This window comes from Zalophus californianus, chromosome 17, assembly GCF_009762305.2.
Source record: "Zalophus californianus isolate mZalCal1 chromosome 17, mZalCal1.pri.v2, whole genome shotgun sequence".
In the NCBI taxonomy this organism is placed as follows: domain Eukaryota; kingdom Metazoa; phylum Chordata; class Mammalia; order Carnivora; family Otariidae; genus Zalophus; species Zalophus californianus.
The window spans coordinates 50,710,012-50,718,763 of NC_045611.1; positions in this window are offsets into that span (position 1 = coordinate 50,710,012).

The following is an 8,752-nucleotide window of genomic DNA, read 5'->3' on the forward strand; positions in this document are numbered from 1 at the left end:
TTATTGAGCACCTACTGTGTGCGAAGTCCGGTTGTAAGTAAGCGCTTCACAAAGCTTACCACGTTTAATTCCCAGAGCAACCGACTCTGTCTGGTACTCTTTTATCATCCCCATTTTACAGAGAAGGAAATTGAGCCTCAGAGACTTGACGTCACATGGTCGCGATAAGAATTCTCACTTCACATGTCTCCCACCTCTGACAGCTGGGAAGTTCTCCCCTCGAATCTTTCATCCGTCTTTTGAAGAATCAACGCAGTATTACTGCCAGGGCTCTGGGGATTGAATTTAATGAATACCTGTTAGGCGTGTAGAGCTGAGCTTAACATCCAGTTGGCGCTCAGGTCAATCAACAGCACTTACAAACCACCTACAAGTGTCAGACACTGTCCTAAACACTGGGGTACAATAGGGAACAAAAAACAGTCTTGGCCCTTGTAGACTAAGGTATTACTATTCATGTCATTAAGAAAACCTGATTTTCAGACAACAAAGCAGACACTCAGGAAAATGGAGTGTGGTTCACCCAAGGGCACACAGGTAGACAGACAGAGGGGAAACTGGGATTTGAACGCAGGACAAGCTTTATTTCAGAACCTGAAGTAGGGGGCCTTTCTTTGGAGTGGATCATTGCTAATATTCACTGTTCTCTGATATATGAATTTTCTTCTCCCTGAATTTCTTGTCTTCAAGGATTCTTCCTAGGTCAGCCAGATGCAAGATTAGGCTCAGAGGGGGCCTGGGTGGGGGTAATTGTGGCAGCTGGGGGGGCCTCCCTCTGCTCTATCCCACTCTGCCCCACCCTTGCCATGCTCTCAGGTCCCCAGGATGGGGAGGGTAGCAGATGGCCTGGGGAGGATGAAGTGACCTCCCATCTGTCCCATCCCCCCCATTGTCCCCGGAGCCAAGGGGGATTCGAGGGGGTTGTGGTCCACTGCAGTCTGGATCCTCCCCCTCCATCTTCCTGGAGGGAGCTGAGGAGCTAGTTGCTATGGAGACAAGGAAGAGGCAAGAGAGATGCAGGGAGGCACCGGGGTCAGGCTGAGATCCACACCTTAGACCCTTTGATTCACATATACTCACACCACACAGGTACATATCCCAACATCCATGGAGTATGGCATGAATTTCCACATCTCCAGCACACGCACAGTCACACCAGGCCTCCTGCAGACACACAGGTGTATACTCAACAGTTGCACACAGGCACTCTGATGTATGAAGAAGATTCATGGGGATAGGTACACACACACACACACACACACACACACACACACTCCCATAATGGATAATGCACATTCAGTCATGTGGACCATAAATATCACAGGCTCTCATGCAAAAATAGATAGACACACATCTGATATCCAAGTATGTCCCAGGTGCACATGTTCAAAGCCAAAATAACTCCACACTTGGCCACACACAAGCTGAGAAGTTACAAGTACATGATCAAAGCCATAAGACATAAATGACCTATGTTACATAAGGCATACATGTTAGTGACATGTGATATATAGACTGACAAACAGACCCAATCCTGCCTTCCACACAAATTGGATAATCACACACATTTAGATACATGGCTCTCGTAGTCTAATGCACAAAATGCACGAGACCTCACAGGCCACTCAGTGACATGCTCAACACACACGGAATCCCGAGTATTGGTCAGCCCCCACCCCCAAGTCATGCCTGCAGCCCCAGCTCACACCCCCCCCCAAGCCCTCCTATTTGGACACACACGACAGCACGGTTGGTCACGCACTCACACTCACACACAAACACAAACCTCCTCCTAGATATTTTTAAACCCAGGCTAGTTCTGCTGCTATGGCAACCGCCCCAAACCCATTGCCATAGCAACCTAACGTCAGCTTTCCAAGCACCAAATCCTGGGGGATTGCAGGGCCCCAATCAGAGGCCAGAGGAGGGGGCTGCTGCACCCTCTGCCATCATCCGTGCCACCCCGGTACCTCCACCCCAGGGCCCCCAGGGGAGCAGTCACCTTATGGTGGGGAGGGAGGGGCTGGAGCCAAGGATGCAAGACCCTCCAGACCAGACACCCCTCGACGTGCTTTTTCCTCCTGCTCCATCAGAGTTTTACAGAGGGACTCATGGGACAAAGGTCAGCCTGCCCCTGGACACACACAAGCCAGGGTTTGAGTCTTGGCTTTGACATTTACATGCTGTGTGACTTGGGCATGTTTTTACCCTCTCTGAGTCTCATGTTCCTTAATTTGGAAAATGTTCCTGCTGTTGCTATTGATACTAATACCCCAAGGGTTATTGTGACTCAGTGGCTAAAAGCCCAGCCCAGAATTGTATCCAAATTCTCACTCTCCCATTTTCTAGCTGTATGAACTCAGGCAAGGGCCTCTGAGTCTCTGCAACAATGTTGGGGGGCACATAGTAATCTAATTACATAGGGCTGTTGGGATGATTCTCAACAGAGGGGTGTGGCTGCTGAACTAAGAACTTTGCATGTACTCCAACTTATTTAAGTCTTAAGCATGGCCTTATGGGTAAGTACTATTATTATTCCCATTTTGCAGGAAAGGAAACTGAGGCCCAGAGAGGCTGCCTGAGATCACCCAGTTTTGAAACATGAGATTTGAACCCAGGCAGTCAAAGACATGGCCTTAGCCATTTCTCTCTCCTCCCACTTAAAGAAGTTTGGAGAAGGGTGATGGAATGGTGGATTCCTGGAAATGCTTGCTAGCCTCAGTTTTCCGGCCCACAAAATGGGACTTCAAATGGTACCACCAGCCGAGGTGTTGGAGGATCTATGAGGCACCTTGCACCTGGGGCGCTGAGGATGGGTTGGCACACCTGAGCGCTCCGTGTAGACGGGGAGCAGATGGGGAGGGGCAGGGCAAACTGGCAAGTGGGTAGTCTGAGGAGGGAGGTTGGCTCTTTTTCCTAGCTCTGTGACCTCAGGCATGGGCTTTCCCCAGTCTGAGCCTCATCTCATCATCTGTCAACTGGGAATCGTAAGAGTGCTGAGGGTGCGGCAAGGAGTCCAAGAACCAAAGCAGGTGAAACCACTTGGCCTGGGTCCCAGCCAGCGAAGAGAGAAATCTCAGCTAATATTAATACTCTCCATCCCGTCTGTGCATGGGATTTAGGAGTCAGGACTGTGGAGTGCAGGAGCTTGCAAACCGTTTTGACCCACGGTAAGAGATATTATATCATCATTCAATGCATATAACACTGAAACAAAAGTTTCATGAAATCATACTTCACCTATACCTTCGTTTATACTATGTTTTACACGATGTTCGCAGACTCCCATCTATTCTTTTCAACTGAAAAATGTTGGTTGGGTTCACAGTCCCCTAACCAGTTGTGACCAACAGTATGAAAAACCCCAGCGTGGCGGTTTGGGGTGCAATCCTGGAGTCGTTGGAGGGTTTTACACAGGGGAGTGGCATGGGCATCAAAGGGGCAATGGAGGGGTTGCCAGCCTGGGGGCTGGGATGGAGCCAGACTCCAGGGAGGAGGGCCTCTTTGCCCGGACCCTAGCAGAGGCAGGAGAGATGGAGAGATGTGATCAGAAGCCAACACATGAAGAGTTAACACGGTGTTTTGAACACAGTGTATGGTGGTTACGAGCATCAGCCTTGAAGACAGATCCTCACTCATCCATTTGACAAAAATATTTATTAAGCATGTGCTATGTGTTGGGTACTGTTCTAGGCCCTGGAGATATAGCAGTGAACAAAATAGACACAAATTCCTGACCTCATGAGCTCACATTCTAGGGAAATAGACAATCAACATGCAAGAGAAGTAAAAAAAAAAAAATAAAAAAAATATATAGGATGTTAGATGATAAGGACTGTGGAGAAAAACATATCAGGGAAGGGGGATGAGGGGTTGGGGTACAAGGGGGTGAGAGTAGGGCTTTGGGTTTAAATATAATAGACAGGGGAGGCCTCACTGAGGAGGTGGCATTTGAGCAGAGACCTGCAGGAGGAGGTGAGGGAGTGGGCCATATGGGTCTCTGGGGGAAGAAGGATCCAGGCAGAGAAAAGAGCAGGTGCAAAGGCCCTGAGGCAGGAGTGCACCTGGTATGTTGGAGGAAGAAAGAGGAGCCCAGGGAAGCTAGAGACAAGTGGGGGAGGGGAGAGTGGGAGGAATGAGGCCAGTAAGGCAGGAAGTAGACAGTGTGGGGCCTTGAGGGCCACTGTAAAGCCCTAGCTTTGATTTGGAGTGAGATGACAACCGTGGGAGAGGTTTGAGCAGAGGAGAGACGTAAGTTGACATAGACTTTATTACAGATCCTTCTGGTTGCGTATGAAAAACATGGTGTGTGTGGGGGTGGGGGGTAGAAGGAGCCCAATGAGAAGGTGATTGTGACCATCCAGGTGAGAGGCGCTGGTGGCTGGCTGGACCAGGGTGATAGGTAGCTGTGCAGGTGGGGAGACATCACTGGAGTCCTGGTGCTCCTACGTGGCTTTGGGCAAATCATTTCAGCTCTTCAGAGCCTCAGTTTGCCCATTTACAAATGGGGGCTGAAAATAAAGCACCCACCTCTCAGGGCTCCTGTCTGGTCACAGTGTGATAGAGCGTGGACAGCCCTTGGCACAGAATGTGTGCTCAAGAAATACTGCCCGCTGTTGTCACTGATATCACGCCCCTCCTTCCTAGACCAGAGAAATTCTGTGTCCCGTCCAAGGGGGCTTCGGGGAGAAGGATTAAAAAGAAGCAGTTGGTCCTTGAATAATGATTGGGTATTTATCTGATCCTGAGAGTATTTGAGTCAGAGAATCTTGGACCAAAACTACTTGCCCCGAGGGGGCCTTTAGGGGTCTTTTATTCCTACTAGGCTCTTTGTAGGATGGAGAAATGGAGGTCCGGAGAACAGTTTTGTCCTGCCCAGGAGCCCACAGTGAGTTGGGGGCTGAGCCAGGGCTAGAATCCATCCTTGTGGCCTCTCTCCCAGGCCTGTGTTCCCAGTCCTGGCTGCCTCCTTGGTGATTATGGCATCTGACCGAGTCCCCTCCCCCCCCAGCCTCAACATCTTCCTATGACTTCCGACTGCCTCCGGGATAAATTCCAAACTCTCCCGGTCGCTGGGGCCAAAAACCTTGTATTCGCCCTTGACACCCCCTCTTTCCCTCACACCTACATCCAATCCAGCAGCAAACCTTTCCTGCCGCGCCCTTCGATTCTCAATCTGACCCTGTCTCGCCCACCCCATTTGTCAACACCACTGAGGTGCAGGCCCCCAACGGCTCCCCATTGGACCCTCTCACAGGAGCCTCTTCCTGGGCTCCCCGCTTTTACTCTTGCCCCCTTTCCACGGCAACCAGAGCCAGCCTTTTAAAAGGCAAGTCAGATCATATACTGTGTTGTATCCAAGAGAAAGAAAAATGGGCTTTCCATAAGAACATCCAGAAGCAATATAGATTGCTTGCCTTAGGTTCGTGGGCGAAGAAGGGGCTTTCCGTGTTGTCTCTCTCAAGGGTATGGGTTTACAAATACTAGGGAGGGTGGATGCCTGGCTGGCTCAGTCGCTAAAGCACGTGACTCCTGCTCTCGGGGTTGTGAGTTCAAACCCCACATTGGCATTAAAAAAAAAAAAGTACAGGAGACAAAGGCACAGGGAAGTCGAGTTCCTTGGGGTTGAGTTGGGATTTGAACCCTGGCAGCCTGGCTGCAGAGTGACCCTCTTAACTTTACCAGCCTGCCTCTGTTTCTCACTGGCCCCTCTTCTCTGACCAAGCTTCTCCAAGGTACATGCGCCCCCTCCACCCCCTCTACCCCGCTATCCTCCCCTCCCAGGAGTCTCAATGCTTCCTGCCTTGGAACCACAAGCACACGGACTTGAGGCGATTCTATGCAATCATCTTTGGTTGAATTTAATTTTAGAAATTTCCCCCTTTCATCTGTCCCCCTCCCATAGGCATCCTCTCTAGCGTGCTTAATTTTTGGCCTCCATCCTTCTTCTGTTCTTTTATTAAGATTCATGTGTATCCTTACAGTTAGTTTCTTTGTGTGTGTTTTAAATTTGCAACAGTGTCACTGGGCCACAAACCTCATTATCTTTTTTTCATTGTGCTTTTTGAGAGCTCTCTGTGTGGCTATGATTATTTCTAGCTCAGGGTGAGTGAGTCTTGAGAGGATTCTGAGAGGCTGCCTGGGTTTAAGTAACCCATACTAGCTGAATGTCCTTGGGCAAATTTCTTAACCTCTCTGTGTAGAATGGGAGGTTGCCAAACAATGGCATCTGGGTGGTTCAGTTGGTTAGGCATCCGACTCTTGATTTAGGTTCAGGTCATGACCTCAGGGTCATAGGATCGAGCCCCGCGTTGGGCTCACGGGCTGGCGTGGAGCTTGCTTAAGATTCTCTCCCTCTTAAGAAAAATAAGTATATAAATATATAAAAATGGCACTTTTCTCATAGGATCATTGCCAGCTGGTGTCTTAAAGCATTTAGCACCAGGCATTCACTAAGCACTGCACTGACGTCTGCATCTTTCTCTTCTTTGTGGTTGTGGGGTATCCCACCATATAGTCCACATTCTGCTTCTCAAGCCCTAATGATGGACATCAAATTCCCTCCAATTCTTTGCCTCTAAACTGCACACGATTCACATCCTCATACGTATTCCATGTATAAGCCTGTTGGAGAGTGGAGAAATTGGGTTGTCAGGCATCCTCATATTTAATTTCTCCAAGTATCCCAGATTGTTCTCCAGCAAGGATGCACCTATTTATACTCCTGCCAGCCATGCCAGATGACCCATTCTTTCATATACTTCCCCAGAACTCGGTGTTCCAAGACCACCTAATTTTGGCCAATCTAGTGGATGTGAGAATGTTGCTTTATGTACTCATGTAGATCAGTTTAGCTTCTCTGGGCTGCTTTAGTCTTCATTTCTACCAGAATTACTACAAGCTGTGTGTGTGTGTGTGTGTGTAAGGCTTTGCATACTAACCCTTTATTTTATTTTTTTTAAAGATTTTATTTATTTATTTGAGAGAGAGAGAATGAGAGATAGAGAACACGAGAGGGAAGAGGGTCAGAGGGAGAAGCAGACTCCCTGCTGAGCAGGGAGCCCAATGTGGGACTCGATCCCGGGACTCCAGGATCATGACCTGAGCCAAAGGCAGTTGCTTAAACAACTGAGCCACCCAGGCGCCCTTATTTTATTTTTTTTTAAAGATTTTATTTATTTATTTGACAGAGAGAGACACAGCGAGAGAGGGAACACAAGCAGGGGGAGTGGGAGAGGGAGAAGCAGGCTCTCCGCTGAGCAGGGAGCCCGATGCGGGGCTCGATCCCAGGACCCTGGGATCATGACCTGAGCCGAAGGCAGACGCTTAATGACTGAGTCACCCAGGTGCCCCAATACTAACCCTTTAATACTTTAGTTCCTGTCACAGTAGAAAAGGGATCATAATAGTACCTCTCATTTGTTGTTAAAGAGATTGTTAAAGGGATTCAATGATATGATAATGACCATGGTTATTTTGTGTTTCCCTCCATGGCAGGTGTTATGCTAGGAGCTTTACATGTATTAACCTATTCATTCCTCACAAAAAACACTATGAGGCACATCTGCTGTTATCATCTCCATTTTACAGATGAGAAAACTGAGACACGGAGAAGTAGACTCTAAGAAGCAGAGCTGGAATTCAAACCCAGGCAGACAGGCTCATTAACCAACTCACTGCCTCTCACTGAGACATACAGGAAAACACCTATGGCTTAATGACTGCTCTATGTTAATCAGCTGTAATAACCAGGCAGGACAATCCAGGGGAACTTGGGGTACATTTGCTGATGGCCTCAGTAAATCTGATCATGGGTTTATCTATTGGGAAATTTTATAAGCATAATAATTATAGCACCTCACATTTAAAAAAAATCATGTTAGGGGCGCCTGGGTGGCTCAGTTGGTTAAGTATCTGTCTTTGGCTCAGGTCATGACCTCAGGGTTCTGGGATCAAGTCCCACATGGAGCTCTCTGCTCAGCGGGGAGCCTGCTTCTCCCTCTCCCTCTGCCGCTCCCCCTGCTTGTGCTCTCTCTCTCTCTCTCTCTCTCAATCTCTGTCAAATAAATAAATAACATCTTTAAAAATTTTTTTAAAAATCAGGGTGCCTGGGTGGCTCAGTCGTTAAGCGTCTACCTTCGGCTCAGGTCATGATCCCAGGGTCCTGGGATCGAGCCCCACATCGGGCTCCCTGCTCGGCGGGAAGCCTGCTTCTCCCTCTCCGACCCCCCCTGCTTGTGTTCCCTCTCTCGCTGTGTCTCTCTCTGTCAAATAAATAAATAAAATCTTTAAAAAAAAATTTTTTTTTAATCGTGTTAAGGTGTGGGAAACCTGGACCCACCTGGGCCTCTTTTTCCCTATCTGTAAATGGATAGGATTGGATAAGACCCTGGTCCCTAACCTTTTCATAGCCGCTCTATTTCCCAAATCAAAGCATTTCCAGCCATTACAGTTGTCCTCCTTTCTAGCACTCCCTGGGCACCGGGTCCTGTTCCCAGCTTTTATGTGAATGAGACCGGTGGGCAATTCTCACCCAGCTTTCTGCCTACTCTGTGCCTGCACCAGCTGAATGTGGCTGGACACAAACACATCCTACATGATCACTCACCTGGGGACCACCTGGAAACCTTCCTCACGTCCATTCTTTCTCCCACGCTCCTGGAATAACTACACACCTTCTCCTCCTGCCTTGAACCTCTAGCTCCACCCCTCTCCTCATTCTCACCCTTGACCCTGATCCATTCTCAGGGAG